The sequence below is a fragment of the Hermetia illucens genome, chromosome 4 (assembly GCF_905115235.1).
Source record: "Hermetia illucens chromosome 4, iHerIll2.2.curated.20191125, whole genome shotgun sequence".
In the NCBI taxonomy this organism is placed as follows: domain Eukaryota; kingdom Metazoa; phylum Arthropoda; class Insecta; order Diptera; family Stratiomyidae; genus Hermetia; species Hermetia illucens.
In genome coordinates, this window is record NC_051852.1 from 12660582 (window position 1) to 12677459 (window position 16878).

The 16878-nt window shown below is 42.6% G+C and overlaps 1 protein-coding gene across 38 annotated transcripts in view; it reads left to right on the forward strand.

The window, feature by feature from the left end:
- The first annotated feature begins 5664 nt into the window (after positions 1 to 5664).
- LOC119653867 (sodium channel protein para) overlaps positions 5665 to 16878 on the forward strand; it is a 317579-nt gene continuing 306365 nt past the window's right edge. For all 38 annotated transcript variants that reach the window (XM_038058927.1, XM_038058962.1, XM_038058971.1 and 35 more), the window contains exon 1: positions 5665 to 7440. The gene's annotated coding sequence lies outside the window, so the exon portion shown is untranslated. The remainder of the gene's footprint in view (positions 7441 to 16878) is intronic.

The window sequence follows — 16878 nt, forward strand, 5'->3', positions numbered from 1 at the left end:
CTACTTTTTAAATGCGTTTTTCTCGAAACTGCATGTTGAAAAGCGACTGCCACTATTGCCAAAGATCTTTCCAACGAAATTCTTTGAAACTTTCACGACTTATTCAGAATATATTTCTACGGTCCGCAAACTAGGATAATTGCGATTCATTCAGTAGTTTTTTTTTATTCATTGAAGAAGCCTTGAAAAAACACCAAAATTCATAACAAAAAAGTTTAACACGGCACCAAAAATTTAGCTTTTAATATTTTTGATTAATCTTAGTTTGCGGACTGTAGTTAAGTCTGTACGTAAAAATTCCGTTTACTTTTTTTTCTCTAAAATGATCGCAGCGCCCTCTAGCGTGGCAGGAGACAAAACACTTTTTTTGGAAATGGGTGTATAAATTGTACTGTATTTCAATAACGAACTATTCGATCGGGCTGGAAAAATTACTATGCACGCTCAAGATATTAATAAATTTATGGAGAAAAATTCGAATTTCCACTTTTTTAAAGAAAAATTCTAAAAAAAGCGAAAAAACGGCCTTCACACGGGATGACCCCCTTAATGGCCGCTTGGCTGTTGGTAAGAATGGCTATGTTAGGCTTGGGGCTCATGGTGTAGTGAATGGTCTCCAGGAAACCGTTTCCTGCCCAACGCATCTCCTGCTACGCTGTTGCATTAGCCTTATATTGGGACAGGGTCTCTGCAGCTAGCTTGGCAGCTCCATCTTTGTACAGGGAGCGCACATTCCGTGAGAAAATGCGCAGATCGTTATTTCGTTTACGTTGTCGGGTTCATCGTTGTGTTGTCAATCCAGTCCGAGGATCCTTTTGTTGCTTCGTAACAAGTTGTTTTCCGTGTATGGTTGTCAGCCCTACCCAACCCCCAACCTTGAGGACCAGCTACAATACAATGTAGGGTAGGTGAATGCATTTACACACAAAGTGTTGGACTCCCGGTTCGATACGTTGTTGGACTACCAACTATACACTTCCTCATCGTCAGAGAAATAGCCTGGAACCGTTTGTCACATTACTTCGGGCTAGTCCCCGAACTCTTCCGCCTTGCGAAGCCTTCGAATCAGGGAATTCTTTTCATCAATGGAAGGGGAGAGGAGGAAGGGAACTGTCAGTTCAAAGAACCTCAGGCCATCCGGATCCTCCGTCAGTCGAACTCTATCTTCTTAGCAACGAGAAGGACCTGAACGTAATGGGTAGCATGGCTCCCCCTTGAAGGTCCTTAGCAAGAAGGGCAACGGGGATAACTACCGCGATCACCATCACGGCCGGATCAAAGACAGTGCAAACGCAGGTCAGACGCCACCCGCAAAGCTTCCCGCCTCTGTACTTGCGCGAGACGCTTACGATATACCTCCTTGCCAAGAGCGTCAGCCCATACTTCTGTGCCGTAAAGCAGAACAGACTGCGTTGAACTCATCCGGAGACGTTGCCTGCTAGACGTAGGACCCCCAATATTTGCCATTAGCATACTTAACGCCGAAACTCTAGCTCAAAAAAGCTCATCTTTGAGTCAAGAGTCAGCCAGAGGTACGCTTGTGTTGACCTGATTATCGACTCGCTGAACGATATGGGACACAGGGTCAACATTCTCTTTTTAGTCAGGATGACTACTTCGGTTTTTCCAGTGCAAGGTTGAAACCATGAGTAGTCATCCATCCGCTTACCCGTCGCAGCCTGTTTGCGCCGGTTCGATAGATGGATGGATCTATAAACAAGTCGGGAAATTGGAAGTTGGATGCTTCAGGTATGAAAGGTTTTGTGTATTTCTTATATAAAGATATTTGAGTGTGCATTTGCCCTATTAGTACGTAGAACGTAATATCCACTTTCGGGTGATATTGACATTCATTATAACTTTGTTAGGAATAGTGCGATTTATACCAAATTTGGTAGAATCATGTTCTATGTTATTGCCTACATTACTGCGTGAATTTAAGGGAGGTTTTGCAGCCAATTACAAAAAATGATAGTAAAGTACTATTATTAACTTTATTTGAAAGAATATCGGTATGGGGGGTATTTTGGAGCCTAGGCACCATATTGTGGCAGCCTCCCGGTTTTTTCAGATATTTCGGTTGGGTAGTTATTGAAAATGCTTCCGACAAAGAGATGATCACTTTCGATCCTCGCACTCTCCACCTTTCCAACAACTGTGAAAACTAGACCGACTTCGGAGAGCACTAATCGAGACCTTTCATTTGAGACTCCACATGACTATATTTGGTGAGAAAAAAATTACACCCCCCTTTTGCATGTATGGGGACCCTTCTACGCCCCACCAAGTTTGACACTGTCTGAATTCGAGAAACGCTTGGGCCTTTAAGAAAAGGGGGTCAGACTTGGTTGTACCTTTGTCAGCATCAGCGAACGCTTCACCCACAGCGATCACCTGGCAATATTCTTTGAACTATGTGTCGAGCCACAGGGCAAAGAGCCATCATGCCCGAAACCGAAAGAGATTTCAGGCTGGTCTACAAAAGCTTTGAATGAGCAGACCTTCATAGAGGTGTGGTTAGCTTAACAGTGCCTGAGGAAAGGGCCGTTCATGTGACCCAATGCATCGCCAAAGCATGTGGCGCATCCATGCCTATGAGGTGCTTATTCCCCAGTAGAAGACCAAACTATTGGTGGAATGGTGAATTGACCAGCCTTTAATCAGTCTGCCACCGGGCCAGAAGAGCGGTTTAGAGGGCGTTAGGTAGAGTGGATCAGGGGCAAAAAGAGTGCGCCTATAAGGCAAAACCCTCAAGCTCGCCATTCAGCGAAGTAACAGGAAATGCTTTAAGAAGCTCTGCTCAGAGGCGGGCGTAAATCCATGGGGGAGCGTTTATACAATCGTGATGGGACCATTCAGAGGCCGTTCATCTTCGCAGATCACGTATCCTACCCTCTTGCTGAAAATAATTCAGGCGTTACTCCTCCAGCAAGAGGACGGCACCGACACATTCCAATCAGCTCTGAATGTGATGGCAATTCTGCCAGTCAATAGAGACGAGCTGCTGGAGATCTGCCGCAGAATAGGAGACAATATAGCCCCAGGCCTGGACGGGTTACCGAATAAGGCCATTAAGCTTGTCGTGGAATCCAGACCGGGTATGTTTGCTGAGTTATTTGAGGCGTGCATGTCCGAGGGGATATTTCCTGCAGCATGGAAGCGTCAGAAGTTAGTACTACTGATTAAGGCTAGTAAACCTCCAGGTAAGCCAACCTTCTACAGACCTATGTGTCTTTTGGATATGTGCGGAAAATGCTAGAGTGGATAATCTACAATAGATTAACCCCGGTTGTTGACAGCCAGGGAGGGCTCCGAGAGGGCCAGTATGGGCCCAACCAGATCAACCATTGATGCCATCAAAATGGTTATTTGCTTGTCCGAAAATGCAATTTTCGGAAAGGGTAGTACTAGCAAATATTGCTTGGTGGTGAGCCTGGACGTGAGAAATACGCTCAATTCGGTCAATTGGAACTTAATACGGGAATCTTTGGCGAAGGTTGGTATCCCCGCCTATCTCGTTACTAGCGTTGATAGTTATTTAGCTGGTATGACATCGATGACGGACCCCAGGAGTACGTTGTCTCCGCGGGTGTCTCACAGGGCTGCGTATTGGGCTCGCTACTGTGGAACATCATGAACAACGATGTACTTAATCTCCCAATTCTGGAGGTGGTGGGTAACGCCGAGGATATAGCGCTGGTTGTAGTCTAGCTGGTGGACCTCGGTGCAAAACCGGATTGCACTGTTGATGATGATGTAGTCGCAAAGCAATTCGAAGATGTTGAGTTATACTCATGCGAAGCGATTAGTGCTGTTAAGGGTTGGCTAGAGAGGTCTGACACTCGCGGAGGAAAAAAACGGAAGCGATCCTCATCACTAAGCGCCATAAGAATTTATGCCCGTATTAAAATTGGAAATCACTTCAACACTTCTAAGTCTGCCATCAAATACTTAGGAGTGATGATAGACGGGAAGCTCAGCTGTAAGCAACACGTGCAGTATGCTCATGACAAAGCATCCACTGCAAGCATCCTTGCTGTGGCCCTAGCAAGGATAATGCCGAATGTGGGAGGGCCACGGCCTCCAAGTTGCTTATAGTTAGAATAGTCAGTTCGATTACATCCACAGACCACGACGAACCGACCCCGCTTGTGAACGGGACAAAGGCTGAAGAAAGAGAAGAAGATGTGGGGAGCGATGTGTGCACGACAGCTTCGTGCCACATAGCTAAGAATTCGATTGCCCTCTATTTTTTAGAAAGCGATACGCTTCGCACTCTGAGTTTAATATTATTAGCAAATGCGAAGAATTTAAACTACATTAAATATTAACAAGTCGGGAAACCGGAAGCTGGACGCTTCAGGTACGAAAGGTTTTGTGTATTTCTTAGTACGTAGCACGTAATATATCCATATATTATGTGAGAGTATCCACTTTCGGGTGATATTGACATTCATAGTCTTCAATTTTCAAAGCAGCAACAACTTTGACGTATTATAACTTTCTTAGTAATAGTGCGATTTCCACCAAACTTGATAAGATCATGCTCTACATTATAGCCTATATCACTGCTGAACTTAAGGGGTTTCCAGCCAATTACCAAAAATTATACTATAGTAATATCCTATTATTAACTTTATTTGAACAGATATCGGTATGGAAGGTATTTCGGAGCCCAAGCACGATATAGTGGCAGGCAGCCTCCTGAGTTTTTTTAGATTTTTAGGTTGTGTAGTTTCTGAGAATGGCCCCCTTAAAAAATGATCACTTTCAACACCCCGCACTCCCCATCTTTCCAACAAATATCAAAACTAGCATTGAAAAGTGCTAACCGAGACCTTTAATTTGATACCCGACATGACTATATTTGATGAAAAAAAATTTTACACCCCCCCCTTTTGCATGTATGGGGACCCTCCCTCCCCCTCCCCTCCTTAAATTCAACGTAAAAGGTTGTAACTCACTGTATGTGTGAGCGTTCACAATTCTCACCTTTGTACCAAATTTGGTGTCAATCGCTATAACCGTCTCCGAGAAAAATGCGTGTGACGGACAGACAGACAGACGGACAGACAGTAAACCGATTTTAATAAGGTTTTGTGTTTACACAAAATGCTACTATGAAGGGAGCTACTATGGAGGGAGTACCATTCTCCAAACCATTTGCTGGACGAAATCGATGAAAATTTTTTGTTTGAATTTTTGTTGTATCTCTTTTGTGCCTTATATTCATAAGCAGAGGCTAAGGGTTGAACACTGAACTGTTCAACCCTTAGCCTCAGGAACTCTTGTAATATTTCTGAAAGAATTGGCCTCCAATGTTACTGAATTATTTGGGATCCGGTAACAATATACAACAAGAAATCATGTTGAAAACGTTACATATCAACCCCGAGATCGTTTTAGTTTCCAAATTCAACCCCATATTCCACTGAACTGAAAAAGGAACACAATCCACACACCCTGTTCCGTTTCCAGCGAGTCAACCAGGCGCTAGAATTTCCACACATTCACGTTGAATCGTAAATACCCCCTGGATGCCCATCAATACATCTAAAGATTTTCCATATCTGTACAAGAAAAAGGGTGTCCTCGCTCGTCTCTGGAAAAGTTTAATCGAAATGGGGAGCTTTGGTATCGGTGTCGCGGCGATGCGGACTGCAGTTTAAGCGAACCACGAACAAGAGCGGATCCGGGCAAAAGTACTTTTCACTTATATTCTGAATAAAGAAGAAATTTTCCTTTGTAAAAACACTTTCATTTATCATTTAAAAAAAAGTATCTTTTTAAAGTAGATAACGCGAGAGTATTGTATTATTTGCTAATAGGAAAACGCTGCCTTAATCGGATCAAAAAAGATATTCTCGTTTTGCTCCCTGAGTGCGAAAGAAAAAAAAAAGATACTGCGGTCATATTTTGGGGAGTTCTTTTTCGCTGAGTTCATTGTGGAAGAATTGGTTTTTCGCTGTTGTGTAATTTGCGTTTTCGTTCGCCATTTTTACGCTTTGTTGCCGCTAACTTTAAGAGTACTTGTATATTTTTCGCTTCATAATCTGTTTTCGGTGATAAAAGAAAAAGTACAATCCAATATTGGAAAAAAAGCAAGCTACCCACACCACCACCACCCAACTTCTGTCCACCACCCCAGCTCGAGTGCAAGTGTACCCGTAGTTTTACGAAAATAAAATTTTATAACGATTTAAAAAAAAAAAAATAAAAATAAAAAATTCATTAGTTTCGCCGTAGCACGCATTTAGAACAGATTTCGGAGAACGGAACAAGCCTTAGCAGACATAATTAAAGATAAATATATTCAGATACTCACGCGATTCGCAGATCCCTTTCAGTTTTGTACATAAGGCCTTGAAGAAAATTTTGAAAAAAAAAATCTGAAATTCGGAAAATCTGAAAATCTGAGCATTAAGGATTAAAGAAACAACTATAGATCGTACTCTAGTGCTAAAATTGCTGCCATACCGACGTAAGATTAACCAAAAATTCTAGTTTTATCAAAGGATCCAACTGCAGTGTGTAACGAGCACCTTCGTCACGGTTTTAAGTGCGTGTGTTACTACTCTGAGCCGCAAACGGTACTCGTATCTCAGAAAATTACACACAAGTAACTAAAAAAGATACAAATTAATGAATCGCTTTCTCCATTCTTCTCTCGCTTGACTAAAAAGTGCTTGCAAAATTGTAAATATCATAGATTATGCGTTTTAAGGATATAATTTTTAAGTGAAATTTTAAGGTGCTTTTTCTAAGAGAAAATATTATTTATTATCGCAAATTGTAAGGAATGAGGGGCATTTTCTTAGAGTGAAAATTCCGCTAGTTGAAATGCAACGTATCCTGAAAATGCGACTCGGTCGAAGGGCATTCTAGAGGTGAACGTGTACTCGAAGGAAAGCTCTAAAATCGAAGTGGAGCACTCAAGAAGGATTCATACCCGTGAAAGCTGTCAACTGAGTTGAGCCCTCAAACGTGGAAAAACAGGAAATTACTTTATGACCTCGAGCAAGTAGAGAATACCAAATTAGAGTAAATTAACAAGTTTAAGTGCGGAGAGTTATGACACGCGTACATCCTGATGTAACCCTCGTCTAACGGTCGCAGAAACCAAGTGAATATTAACCCGAGTAGCTAAGACACAAATAAACAAATCGACAAACAGTGGATAATTGCGTTCAAGTGGAAGCAGCTTTACCACCGTCGTCACCGTCGCCACCGCCATCAGGACTATTAAGGATAAAGGACGTGTGCTGCTCTAGCAGGTAACCATAGCAGTGGTGGAAAAGCAGCAGTAGCAACGACAGCAGGCCGAGCAACGTCATCGGGCAGCGAACAAGGACGACATCAACGGATCGTGTCCTTTAGCGAACCGCACATTCCCATCGTTTGACCCGCCCGAAAAATTTCGATCGTTCGTCCTATTCAACGGTAAGGGCATTGAGAAGAAAACACACATCAGTTTTTCCTTTCTCCTCATTCATTTTCTTTTCGGATTTTCCTTCAAGGAGCATTCCCCGCTTGTGTCGCGACTCCTTTCCCTATTCCCCCACCCATATGGTTACGAGTGTTGCCAACAAGCTTTTTTATGTTTTCTACAAATTTTCCCACCGAGCTTTATCTATTTTCCCTGCTTTAAAATAGATTGAAAAGGATTTTCAATCTGCTTTCAGATGCAGACCAAAATATAAGTTGACCTTTATGGATGCATTTGTTACACTATTAAAATTGCGCTCCTTTTCGCATAGAATATAGTGGCGGAATCTATTTTGTATAAGGGTTTGCTCAGATTTTACATTTTGCTTCATGGAGAGACTCCAAGGAGCCGCCAGTTTTTGTCTAGAAATTAATCTCATACTTCAGCACAAATTAACAAAAAATATATAATTTATTAATTCAATTTTTTGGGGATCTAATCCAATCAATGTAAATGAAATTAAAAAAAAAAATAGATCCGCAACCACCCGAGGGAGAGTGGTTGATGATTCATAGATGCAGGTATAATATGTTAGCGTTACAGACGTCCAATTTGAAATTCAGTGTTCCGAGGTACATAACCCTAACAAGGGATCATTGAAAGACTTGAGACGTTCTGCAAGTTTAGTTTTTAATTTGAGAATAGCTTCCCCTCCTTCCCCCCCCCCCCCATTGTAGCGAATTTCCCTGTTCATTACCTGCAGATTCCGTGGCTTCATACCGGCCAATTTGACCATGCGCCTTCTTTTATGGCGGTCCTCTAACTACAAATGAATCTGAATTAATAAGAGAAGTTTTCAAAAATTTCGTTGATGTTACCCTTATGTGTCATAGCATTTTCCGTCCTTGATAATGTTGACAGTGGAACACCATAAACCTTTCGCACTATTCGTTCCTTTATCGTCCTTTCCTACTTCTAAGGCAGGCCCAGACCCCTTCACCACGAACACCACCATCGGTGCATTTCGCCATGGTAAACCTGGTCGTTCCTCAAAAACTGGCTCACATTTTTTTTCCCGTCAAGTATGCTTCAGAAATTCGGGTTACTCCTCCTGGAATGCCGTCGGTACCATTACAACCGTCGACACCAGGAAAACTTCTGCATCTGTTAGTCCTGGTGTGCTCGGGCGTCCAACTACTCATGCTACTTCCACGGCTTCCTTAGATCCTCGGAGTCTTGTTGGACCGGGCTTAGCTTTTTGTCTTTTAGAGCCTGATAATTCTTTAACTCCTGCAAATCCTTGAATGCCCTTCGGCTAGTTCTACCAGGGACACTGATAAAGCTGCGATTCCCTTTTTCTGCAAAACATTCCGATATAAAGCATCCAGATCCTGTGAAATTTTTAAGTGGACCAGCAAGTTGCTGGGACTTGGGTCGATACTGGGAGGACTGGATGTTTGGCCGGAATGGCTGTAAAGATGTTCTAGTTTTTAGATTTTTGTGTAAAGCAAAGCATTATTAAAATCTGTCTATCTGTCAGTTTGCCTGTCTATGTTTTTTTGTGGATGTGAAAATTTTCGAGAGACACTTGTCTGGATACACCTGTGTGGGATTTTTACCCACTAAATCCATTCCTTGATGGCAGGAATCCATTCACCGTCCACTGACCCCTTCTCGAGCGTTCCCACCGCTCTTGCCGTCTATTAATGGATCTCTTCCTCTCAGATTTCTTGGTCTGCGATAAGGGATAGATTGGCTTCGCTTAGTGATGAGTACCGCTTCCGTTTTTTTCCGCAATTGTCGGACCAGAACTTTCTAGCCAACCCTTAACAGCACTGATCGTTTGGTATGAGTATAACTCAACATCTTCGTGATGCTTTGCGACTACAACCAGCACGTAATCCACCACCGTGATTTTCATATGATGTTCCACAGTAGTGCGCCCAATACGGAGCCCTGTGGGACACCCACCGAAACAACGTACTCCTGGGGTTCATCATCGGTGTCATACCAAAGCCTCCTTTCAGTTAAATAACTATCAACTATGGCAGCCTGATAGGCGGGAATAGCAACCTTCGCTAGAGATTTGCGTATTAGATTCATATTGGCCGAATTCAATGCTTTTTTCACGTCCAGGGTTGTGTGTGTGTGTTTGAGGTGGGGGAGAGGCAAAGCCCCTGAGCACTCAGACCTTAGTGGTCCATTGTACTCGATTCCCCCCGTCTAACGGAATATCTCGGATTCGTTCATGTATCGCAGGATTTCCGTTAGTGGATGTGATGCTATCCGCTGCAGTTGGAACACATCGGCGCCAAAAATTTAATGTTTGATGTGTCCGTAAGCGGGGCACTCACGTAGAAAATGTTCCGTGGATTCCGCTTCCTCATTACAGGATGGGCACGTATCATCTTGGATAATTCCTATTCTGGACATATGCCCAGCTAGTGAATTATGGTCAGTCAGAATGCCAATAATACTCCTGCAAATCCTCCTGCTTTTCGACAGGATAAACTTTGCAGTTTGTTTGTTTAGTTCTGACAGGAAGATTTTGGCCTGTCTAGCAGCATTAAGGCTTCGCCACTTGTCATTATGGGAAGTTTGTTCGCAGTTTTTAGTAGCAGCATCAGCCAATGCTACCGAAACCCCAATTGCTGGTTCCGGTCCGGGCATGGGGAAAGTTGAAGCTTGTTTTGCTAAGGCATTGGAGATTTCATTTCCGTCTACACCACAATGACCAGGTACCCACAGTAAATCCACTATATTGAATCTGGAAAGAGAATTCAATCGGTTTCTACATTTCTGAACGATTTTTGAAATGATCAGAGTACTCTCAACGCCCTCAATGCAGCTTGACTATCGCTTCAGGTTGCGATGCGCCCGCCCTTCAATCGCTTGTCAATCATCCAGGTTGCCGCCTTTAGGATCGCATATAATTCAGCCTGAAAGACCGTTGTGTATTGTCCCAAAGGAAAAGCCCACTTCTCTTTCTTTATTCGAGAGGTAGATTCCAGCACAGAACCATTTTCTGTTTTTGAGCCATCTGTGTAGAAGACGTCAGTATATACTGACACCCATTCTTCTGGTTCGTCCCAGTTTTCTCTTCGTTTCAAGATAACATCATATTTTCTACCAAACAGATGTATGGGGATCCGAGAATCGAAAGGCACTGCTAAAACTAGATTCAGTTCTCCCAATGACACTCTACCGCTCACGTCCATTGTTTCCCTATAGATCTAATCGAATTAGTCTATGAGCTGCTCTCATTGCAGTGGTCTGAATAAACAAATCCAAATCCAAGTCCATCCAGTTTTCTCCTTTTTGTGAATATACCATTGTGGTTTTGTTTGGATTAACTTAAAGACCATGTCTGAGGTATCAACTGTCTATCAGATCAACGATACGTTGTATATTTCTACACAGTGTTCCAAGATCCCAATCAACAGCAAGCACAGCCACGTCATCAGCATAAGCTTCAGCGTGTATTGGCAAATTTTGCAGTGGGTCGATCAGCATACTCCCCAGAAGTGGCGACAGCACACCTCCTTGGGGGCAGCTTTTCGTTGCTTCTGCTGTTAGGTAGCGATCGATACCAACTTCAGCACACAGCAATCTCTGCGTTAGCATAATATGGATCCACTTAGTTAAAGCATCATCAAAACCATGCACTCTGGCGGCATCACAAAATTTTTGAAAAGGCGCACAGTCAAACGTCCCATCAATGTCCACGAACATCCCCATCGCGTACTCACCCTATCTTTGTAACGAAAGAATGAGCAGATTCACAAGACTTTCCACGCTGGTAAACATGCTCGTTTTTATTAAGGAGGTGCGACCTAAGTGCGTTCCCACGAATGTGATGCACCGCCAGTCTCTCCAAACAATTCAGTACGAATGAAGTCAAGCTGATCTATCTGATGTTATTGGAGTTAGAACAGTCACCGTTCCCATGCTTCGTTATGAAGACTACCTTAACCTTCTGCCAAGAGGTAGGCACATAGCCCAAAGCAAGACTTGCTAGAAAAATATTTTTTAGCAATTGTGCTCCACACCCTCCTCAACTCTCCCCATAGCACTTCTCTCACCGGCTCTCCCGGGTGGTGTACTTCCAGGAGGGTCTGTACTGATTCCAGGTTGGAGCTCGTGAAAGTATCATCGGGTTTTCTTAGAGAGTCCAACTTGGCCGACTCATTCCTTTTAAGGACTCTGCACAACCTTGAAGTCTCTCTTTCACCTTCTCTTATATTCACGCTGTGAGTTCCGGAAGTTTAGGCAGTCTTCGTTCTTACTGCTTTTGCAAGCATAGTTCAAAATTCGCCTGGTTGATTTCCTGAGTTTTTGCAGTTCCCGGTTCCACCAAAGAACCGGTTTACCGTTATGGCCTCGGGAAATAGGACAAGCTTCTTCATAGTACTCTAAAAGTGTGCAGTTCAGAGTTCCCAGCGCCAAAGGACTCCTTAGTCGCCTAGGAACTACTTACTCTACTTTATTGTCAAGAAGTTCATTGAACTTTGTCCAATCCGTTTTCGGATTTCGACCTGCAGTAGTCAGATTGAATTCTAGGTATCGGTGATCTGATCGTGAGACCTCGTCCAGCACCCGCCTGTGTGTAATTAACTCTAACACTTTTGAGGTACAGATTGTTAGGTCAATTACTTCGCTTCTCTCCTTTTGAATTGGATTTCCTACTGCTCAAACAAATACGTTGAGCATTCGCATCGCAACCTATTAAGAGTCCGAGACCGCTTGATTCTGCATACGCTACTACATCTCTTAGTTCTTGCGTCGGAGGAGGACACAACGATTCATAGCCTAAGTAAGGAGAGGCAACTTTGACGTTTCCCCTCTTTCAATTAACCTGGTATTTTAAGTTGACCGCAACAAGGTGCTGGGGACAGAATTGTCTCAGCATGGTTGCTTCTAACAATTTTGACATCAGAACGGAAACACTCGGTCTCGTGGATCTTTCATCGAAGAAGATCCTAGTCCCCTTGACTGATCCAATACCACAGATTCTGTTAAAACGAACCCATGTCTCGTGAACCGGAAATATATAAGGACAGTACTGCAACTTTGTCAACCTTGCCGCTAGTAGATAGGAAGAAGCTTTGGCATGTTGCAGGTTAATTTGACTTACTCTTATGTTTGTAGCCATAAGCACAGTCTAATATGAAAACGGTCGCTAACTGAAAAGCCGCTACGTTCAGTAGGGGCCAGCGGCTTGTTCTCACCTTCCGCCGAAAGTTCCGCTTTTTCTGGATATCGCCACACTTGGTGGTGTAGCGTCCATGTCCTCATTCCCAAGAAACTTCGCCTTCTTTCGTAGTGCCTTCCGTTGCCGTTGGCTAGAAGCCCTCCCAGGTTTATGGTGTCCGGGCTGCATGGATCTTTTTGTATATACCGGCGTTAGACCAGTTGCGTCCACATTACTAGCTTCGCTTTATTCTGTTTTTCCAAGTACAGGCGGAGATGGAGATTCTGACAGGCAAGCCTGTAGTCCCTTCTCTTTTGGAGCTAACGTTTCCTTCTGCCGAGCCTTCTTCTTCCATATTTTAGAAAATTTAGGCAACAGTGTTACCGACAGGCTGGCCGTAGTCAGGTTGCCAATTTCTCTCATTAGAGAAGGTGCTGTATTATCCTTTCTTGCTGACCGCGCCGTAGACACCGGGTGTAGGTTTTCCACTGAAGTGGAGAGCCTGTCTTCCAAAGATTTCTAAGTGCGGGAACATGAATTAGGTGAGGCCTCTAAAATCCGTGCCTCGGCCACGAGTTACAATCTTTTGTTTACATCTTCTTGTGGTTTTGGATACGCTTAGTGTAGTAGTAAACTACCACAAGCTCCCCCACAACGACAAAGTGGTGTCCGGGAGGGATTTTCGAAAAGGGGCATGGGGAAACACTAACCTCATTTGCTCTGTACAATAGACCTATTAAGGAAGAGGCTCCAATGTGCATAGTTGTAGTTTTGTCCTCAATGGTAATTCTTGCTGGTTTGGAATTCTGCTCTTTAAAGTTTTGTGGAGAACAAAATGTTGTTGAAAGTTGTTAATTGTCCTTCAGTTTCCTTTTTTTATCGTTAGAGGAAATGTTCAAAACATACGGCGATTGCCTCCATCTCTTTCTCCGTGCATTCACCCCGCAGGACTGGTCTAAAACAATGTCATGTGTGGTTGGATTAGTCCTTAACTGAGATTGTGGTTCTTTCCTTTTTTGTTTTCTTTTGAATTCACACTGTTTCGAATAGATTTCAAGCCTCTTTTGACAACAACATGAACTTCATAATATTTTCAGGTGCTAAGTGCCTTCCTGCGAGAGTTTACAATCTAGTTGGGTGCGCAGTAAACCATGTTTATTTCAACATGCGGCGCATTATCAGCCGCTTCTCGGCTAGTATAACCTCCATGTTTCATCTCGTAGCTTAGTTTCTCATGGCTTCGTCCAATCTATCTCCGAATGTTCGCAATGTATAGTATGTCCAACGACAAGCTTTTGAGTGCTCCCATCTATTTTGTCGAAACGCGCTGGACTCTCCGATTACAAACGTTTTATCGTTGACACACTGGCCTTCGTTCGGCAGGATGTCAATGCGGAGTCTCCCTGCTAATACGTACGCCGCTGATAGGCTGTTCGGTAAGCTTGGTATATTCGCAGTCCATTCAGTCGATACCCGATTCCTAGCTACCTAATGCTTAATTTGTTTCCCAGAGTAAAGAAGCACGGAAAAAAACTACTCAAGAAATAATAAGACGTTAGCTTTTTTTTGCCCAACGCTCGGTTATATTCTTGAGGTCGTTACAGCGATAGAGGACGCTTTAGTTGCCGCATTCTCAATGTTTTTTTTAAGCCAAGCCTTCTGTCGATCATTACTCTTAAATATTATATTGGTTGAACGCTTGCCGGGACCCATTCGTCAAATTCTTCCTCCAGAACTTCGAGAGTAGCGCCGCTTATATGGCATGTAACGCGATTTGTTATCGAGCTCTGCCCACAGACAGTCACACTAAACTGTCAATCTTTGTGGATGCATTAATGCTTGGTCGAACATTTTTGAACTATGATCGCTCCAATCAAAGCAATTTTAATTGTTTAAAATGAACTCCCATTGACGAACTCACGGCGTTATCTATAGTCATGCGGCTTAAATTCTCGCATCAGCAGAATTGAGTTGACTCTCTGGCGATGGCCAGATATTTTTGGATCTGTTGCCACTCTGGTCGCTACGGCAACTTCCTACCGATCTCTGTAAGGCTTAAGTTCCAGAAAGGTGGTGTGACATCGATGAAATTCATCATGCATATTTACGACTGAGCCGAAGTTTTGAAATTTTGTATTTTCATGATGAATTGACAAAGTTTACTGAATATTTTGACAACTGAATGTATTGGGTAACTTTGACAGCTGCTGCAACATAACACGGGTTGGGAGCAAAATTTTTGTTTACTTATTTTAATTTTCACTGTTGCCTCCTTTCTTCCCTTGCCCTTCAAATCTATTTCCGTCTTATGTTCAGCAAATAATAGGCCGACATTTTTCAGCTAGGAATTTCTTACCCATGAGGTCATGTTTTTGTAAATTTCGATTTCGGCTGGGAGTTTTGCTACTATTGTTATCCTAATATCATGTGCAAGGCCAACGGTTTCCACGTTGCGTTGTTAGGTAGCTGTAGCGTCAACACGTAACTAATCACAGTAAGATACCTAGGGCTATCTGTCACACGCACTTTCCTCAAAGACGGTGATACATACTGATATGAAATTCAGTTGAAAGGTTGAAACTGCGAACGCGTAGGCATCCAGTGGGAGATATGTTGCTATGTTGAATTTAAAGGGAGTCTCCCTTGCAAAGTGGGAGAGTAAATTTTTTCCCTCAAATGTAGTCAATTATGTATTGGGAATCAAATGAATGGTCTCGAGCAATTCTTTATTTTGACATTAGTTGAAAAATAGAAAGTGGAGGGAGGGGTTAGACAAAAGTCGCTCAAATTAAATGACCATTTTCCGATACTACCCTACCGAAACTTATGAAAAAAGTCGAAGTAATGTTTTTATGTGCACAAGGCTCTCTCTCGCTCACTCACTACTCACAGCTCACTACCAGTCGACTCAGCTATGAATGAGCACCTGATTCAAACCAGGGTAATAATTTCGTGCGGGTGCAATTCTGACCACATTGCCTCCTATAGTGTACTAAATCCTGTAGTGTACCATTACGGTCTTGGATGAAGTGCTCTAACAAACTTCAAGGCCCTGATCCAATTGGATAATTGTGCCAACGATTATTATTATTATAATGTTCTTATGTGACCCCTAAACCTCAAAATGTTCCCTCCCTACATCAATATCTTCTCGAATGAGGCTGGTAATAATATAATACTATATGTTGGAAATTTACCGGCAACCCGTCTTAAGTTCTTTTAACAAAAGCAAAATTTAAAACTTATAAACCACAACATAAGATGTTATACTAGAAAATTTGGTGCGACTCATAGTATCATTAACAACGTATGATATATATCGGATGGTCCGTTGTGTACTTATTGGCTTTCTGTAAATATTACATTCCGAGATACAATCCTTTTGACTGATCTCATTTTCGTCCTTCCAATGAACGCGGCTTCGATGTGTGGGATCATTGTCCGGGGGACCGATATTTTCCTTGGAACCAAATTTTCTATCTATAGTCCTGTTCATGTGTGAACACTTTGAGGATATTAATCGGTCCAGAAGACAAAGCCAAAAAAAGAAGCCTAAGTAAACTTCAAATTTGTTGTATGGCGATATGTGGGAAACTTTTGAAAGCAGTCTATTCAGAGACGGGCCCCTAAATTCAGTGTCGGTTGCACTGTGGTTGGGTTGGTGTTTGCTGACGAACAGTAGAGTAATGCATAATAGGACAATGAAATTTCGAACACTTAATTGGATCCAAGTGATAATTAGCTTTTCTGCCATTCTGACTAATCCTGAGACCTGAACAATTGATGTAGATACGCATATTGTACCCTGAAAAAATATAATTGTGAGAAGTTAATTTGTGGCGCAGCGGAGTTAACAACATTCGAAATTTATTTCGAATTCGATTGACAGTTGCCACCACGGTATTCTCCGTGACGGAGTAGGCCTGGATTAGGTCGAAAGAAGAATTGAATTTAAAAAATGAATTTTGAGATGTCAATTAAGAAAAGAGTATATACAAAGTTTTTAGTTGCTCGTCCACTTTATGTAATAAAGTTATTTAAATTATAAAATTAAATAAAGTTTTTATGATTGATTTTCTTCTGCGGCTTTAACCCATAAACAACAAGTTTGTAGACTTTATAAAAGGGCTTGGCGAAATCTAGAAGCGTGGTCTGATCGAAGGCATATTTATCGCTACCAAGCTGTACTCCTGAGGAAACGGTTTGATGAATCATTGCATTGCAGACTTGCGGAAAGCTCAAGATTTCCTTGGAAAATTCA